The sequence below is a fragment of the Heterocephalus glaber genome, unplaced genomic scaffold (assembly GCF_053883595.1).
Source record: "Heterocephalus glaber isolate CG9 unplaced genomic scaffold, H.glaber_assembly_v1.0 deba00000122, whole genome shotgun sequence".
Lineage (NCBI taxonomy): Eukaryota > Metazoa > Chordata > Mammalia > Rodentia > Bathyergidae > Heterocephalus > Heterocephalus glaber.
Window position 1 is genome coordinate 42,539,156 of NW_028258138.1, and position 5,514 is coordinate 42,544,669.

Genomic DNA, 5,514 nt, shown 5'->3' on the forward strand with positions numbered 1-5,514 from the left:
ATAAACGCAAAGTCCTGAGTTTGATCCCCAGTACAAAAAAAAAAAAAAAAAATTAGGTAATAAACGTCCTCCAACACTTTTTTTCTTTTTTTTCTTTTTCTTTTCTAAGTTCTTCGTACTTCTACATAACTTTTAAATTTCAGTATCCAATTCTTCATTTATAGCAAGTGTACACAGACCTGAATTTTTTTATAGACCTTGTGTTTTCTAATTCTGCTAAATTCAAATACAAGCTCTAGGGGCTCCTAGAGAGTTCTTAGTATTTTCTCTGTAGATGATCATTTCATCTATATACAAAGATTTTACTTATACCTTGCCAATCCTATGCTAATTGTTTCTCATTATTGCCAGACTATTTTGGTTTGGGCCTATGTTTCAAAGTTTAATGGACAGACAAAGAGTATGCATATCTGCCCTTGTTCCCCACCTTAGGAAGAAAGCATTGTATCTTCTCCATTCATATGAGACATTTTTGCTGAAGTATGGAGTACATGTCTTATCCATTGAGAAGGTTCTCTTCTGCTTCTAGTCTCCTGATAGTTTTTACCATGAACAGCTATAGAATTTAGTCCAATACTTTTTCTCCAAACACTGACAGGATCATATGGCTTTTTCCCTTCCTCTGTTAAAATGATGACTTATGGGGATGGATCTTCCAATGCTGAACCAAAACTGCCATCCCTAAATTAAAACCACTTTCTACATACTGCCAGATGTGACTTCTAATAGTTGGTTTTGTTAAAAAAAAATTATCTATATTCATACTTTTTTCTTCTATTATCTTTATTCAGTTTTAGGATTAGCATAATGGTGATTTCCTAAAATGAGGGGAGAAGTGTTCCTTCTTTCTTCTGCTTTAGATGTTTGATATAATTCATCAGTTAAAATGCATATGAGCCTGTTATTGTCTTATGGGTAGGTTTTCAAGCTAGGAATATACTTTCTTTAGTAAGTGCTATTCAAATTTTATATTTCCTCCAGAGTCAGTTTCATTAATTTGGCTTCCAAGATACTTCTTAGAAGTTGTCAAATTTATTTCAAAAAGGATTTTTGTAATATGCTTTCTATATCCTTTTATATTCTGTAAAATCTGTGGTAATGTCCTCTAAATTTTGATATTGTAATTTAAAAATGTATAATTGATATTGTGTAACAGAAAGAAAGGTCTAAAGGAGTAGGGGAAGTGGGAGGTGTAGACAAAAGGAATGAAGGGCAAAGAGAAAATATGAGAAAAGGAAAAAAATGGAAACAAAGTCTTTTCAAATAGAGAAGGGTGGAGGGGATGAAGGGAGGGCAGGGGAGGGGGAAAAAAATAAGAACCAAGATACATCATGTAAAGGTACAAGATCCCAGTGATGAATGTAACTGTATTTTATATCTAAAATGTATCAATAAACTTAATGGGAAAAAAACTCTCTTTGATAAATAGATTCTAGATTTAAATATAGAAATTAATATCTTGTAAAATCATTAAATATTTTTCTAGAAATAAAACATTTCCAAAATTTAAATGTACCAAGAACTAGACACAAGTGCAATTCTATTAACGACTTCTCTTAGCTTGAAAAGCACTAAATGAGCTCATGAAATTTTTGTTCTTAATTGATAGTGTGAAGAGAGAAGTGTGATCATTTCAACATTTCATTTCAAGAAATGGCAAATATTTTCCAACTCATTATCTCAGAATGTGAAATCCAGATTTATTGGCCAACTTTATAGGACAAAATCTTACCTTATATTCTTTTGCTCCCTTCTCTATTGAACACAAACCACAAATTACTTATTACATAAAAGGTATAAAATTATCAGCAGATATAATTTCAGCATGAATGTAAAAATACGAATCCTTGAGGGCCAGGGATTTAGCTCAGTGGTTCCACCACCTGCCTCACAAGTGCAAGGTCCCCAGTTCAATCCCCATTACCCCCAAAAAAAATAATCCTTGGTCTTACATTGTCACCAATTCTGTAACTTTCATTTACCATAGTGAATTTATACAACATGCTTATGAGTTTATAGTAGTTTTACACAGAGGAACTTTGCTCTGATTACTTTGTTCTGATTTAGTAGACATTAATATACAGTATGTATATGAGAAAAAAGGGGATGAAAGAAAACATGATCTACTACTATCTCAAATCTATAAAGAATTTAAAAAGATCAGACCTCCCAAATTTAAAGACCCAATCCGAAAATGGGCATCTGAAATGAACAGACATTTCTCAGACAAAGTAGAAATAGCAAATAAACATGAAAAAATGTTCAACTTCACTGTCAATCAAGAGATGCAAATGAAAACAATGCTGAGATTTCACTTCACTCCAGAAAGAATGGCTGCTATCATGAAATCAACCAATAACAAATGCTGGCAGGGCTGTGGGGAAAGAGGAACCATGCTCCACAGCTGGTGGGAGTGTAGACTGGTGCAACCACTGTGGAAATCAGTATGGTGATACCTCAAAGAACTAGGACTGGAAGTCTCATTTGACCCAGCTATTCCCCTGTGGGGTATCTTCCCCCAAATAATTAAAAGAATCATACCACAGTGATATATGTGCACCCATGTTCATAGCAGCACAGTTTGTAATAGCTAAAACTTGGAAACAGCCCAAATGCCCATCAACTGGAGACTGGATAAAGAAAATGTGGGGTTTTTTTAAATAAAATGGAGTACTACTCAGCCATAAAAAATGAGAAATTAGAGACACTTATAGCTAAATGGATACACATTGAGGTGGTACTCTTAAGTGAAATAAGTAGGACACATATGTATAAATACTGAATAGTTTCTCTGTTGTGAGAAACTGAAAGTGGAAATAAGGACTAAAAGGTATAATAGATAATGTGAAATAGGAAGAAAAGCGGCAAAGGGGACGGGGAAGTGGGGGCCTAAGGGAAAGAAAGAAGGAAATGGAATTAATATGAGAAGATGGAAAAATGGAAACAAAGTCTTTGTAAATAGAGAAGGGTGGAGGGGGGAATAGAGGGCTAGGAATGGGGAAAAAATAAGAACTAAGATGCAACATGTAAAGGTACAAGTTCCCAATGAGAAATGTAAATGTGTTGTATACCTAAAATGTACCAATAAAAGAATTAAAAAGAAAAAGAAAACATGACCTAGTAAGTACATCCATTTTAATGAAGAAAACAATAAGTAGAGACGGAAATGATCTAATCTGAACATTAGATAAACATTTTTATTTTGGTCATGAGTGTCTATTACAGAAAACAAAATGAACTCAGTAAATAGACCTAAGTAGAAAACCTAGGTGAAATTTGGTATCCCTAAAAAACTTAATTATTAAAGGAGATGGGGCCACAATTGAGATCAGTCCACAAATTATTTGATTATCAACCAGTCCCATAAAATTTTAATCTAGTCACCACAGTTTTGTTTTATCAGGAGTGTCATAGACAGTTGCTGGTGGTCAAACTACGAATTGAAACTCTCCTGAATTTTCAACAGTCTTGGAAACGATGAGGTAGGTGCAGAAAGTCTGCCTCTGGGGTAACACCAAGGAAGAAACACTGGACATCTTCAGAGATACAAGTGTTATCTTAAGGGGGAAAAAGAATGGAAGCAATTTTTCTTTTGGATTCAAGTAGGGAAACTTATTTGAGATAGGTTAAGCAAAGATAGAGCACTTTAATATGGACATGAGTGCTGTACTACCTAGTGATCAAAAGACCATGATGCCATTATTTATAGAAATTGAAACAAAGCATTTAGAAAATTATGAGCAATTTGAAAGAGAATTTTTTTTCCTGCTACTTCTTTACTGAAAAGATATGGATTTTGTACTCATATCCTGTGGCTACTATAACAAAGTACCACAAGTGGATGCACTTTGAGACCAAAATGTTAAGTGAAACAAATCAGACACACAAGTGTAATTATCATGATGAGAAATGGAAAAAATGGAAATAATGTCTTTGTAAATAGGGAAGGGTGGAGAGCATGAAGGGAGGGTTAGGAATGGGGAAAAAATAAGAACCAAGATGCGTTATGTAAAGGTACAATTCCCAATGAGAAATGTAATTGTGTTGTATACCTACAATGTACCAATAAAAGAATTTAATACAAAAAAAAAGAAACCCAAAGTACAAATAAATTAAAGGACAAAATAAAAAAAATAGATAATAAGAAACAGGGAGATAGATCATTTGCAAAAGCGAAGGAATCAAGGGATGTAAGGAAGGGGAAGGCAGAGAAAGGAAGGAGATAGAGAATTTTAAGAAAAATGGTGACTTAAGAAAACAAATTTATTCTCTGTTATGAGGTGACTCCAGCCATCTTCTTTGAATTCAGACATTAAAACATAATGCATTTGTTAAATTTATAAGAAAAGAAGTGGATGGTTAATTTTGTACATCCACTAGACTGAATTAAGAGACATCCAGAGAACAGTCAAAGCATTATTTCGAATGTGTCTATGAAACAATTTCTGGCAGAGCTTAGCATTAGAATCTGAATTGGTAAACTAAACAAAGAAGGTCCTCTCTCTCTCTCTGATGTAGGCAGCACAATCCAGTCCACTGGGGATCCAAGTAGACAAAAAGTCGAAGGAAGGATGAGTTTGCTGTCTGAGCTGGACCTGTGACACTCATCTTCTGTTCTCATCAGAGCCCTTTGATGAGAAGGCTTTGGCCTCCAGGACTTGTACCATGACACCCTGGGTTCTTAGCCTTCTGACTCAAACTGGGAATTACAATACCTGCTCTATTCATTCTCAGGCTGAATTACACCCTGACTCCATGATTCTCCAGTTTGGAGGCAACTTATCACAGAAAGTTTTGACCTCCTTAATTTAGTGAGCCAATTCCCATAAGAAATCCATATATATGTGTTTATATATATATATATACACACATATATATGATATATAATCCATGAATCATTATATATAATGTATATATGTATATATAATGTTTGTATATATGTATATATAATGTTTATATATATATATACCTTATTGATTCTGTTTCTCTGTAGAACACTAACACAAGAGGTTAATTAGAGAAAAATAATGGATTAGTGAGCACATTATGAATGTACTGTCAACGAATGACTTTTAAATGGCTATAATTTTGTTGTTTCGTTTTGGGTTTTTTTTTTTTGGTATGGGGAATCGAACTCAGGACCTTGCACTTGCAAGGCAGGCAGCATAACCACTAAGCTAAATCCCTAGCCCAAAGGGCTATAATTTTGTTATGTAAATTTTACCTCAATTAAAAAATAAGTCATGAGCAAAAGTGACAGAGCAAAAGGCGTGTAATCAAGGCTAGTATGAGACAATAGGAATGTAGAAAATAGGAGTGCTCAAGGAAAATGAGCGTGTTACGGTTCTATTTTGACTTTACTGACATAAAACAAAATTAGAACTGAAATGTGAGCTTATCTTCAAAGACCAGAAGAAAAAGCAATATTGCAGGCAAAAATATAAAATGTGCAAAAGCAAAAACGTAGTTGGATACTAAGCTTTTAAGTCAAGGGGAAGAAAACAGGCCTATTAA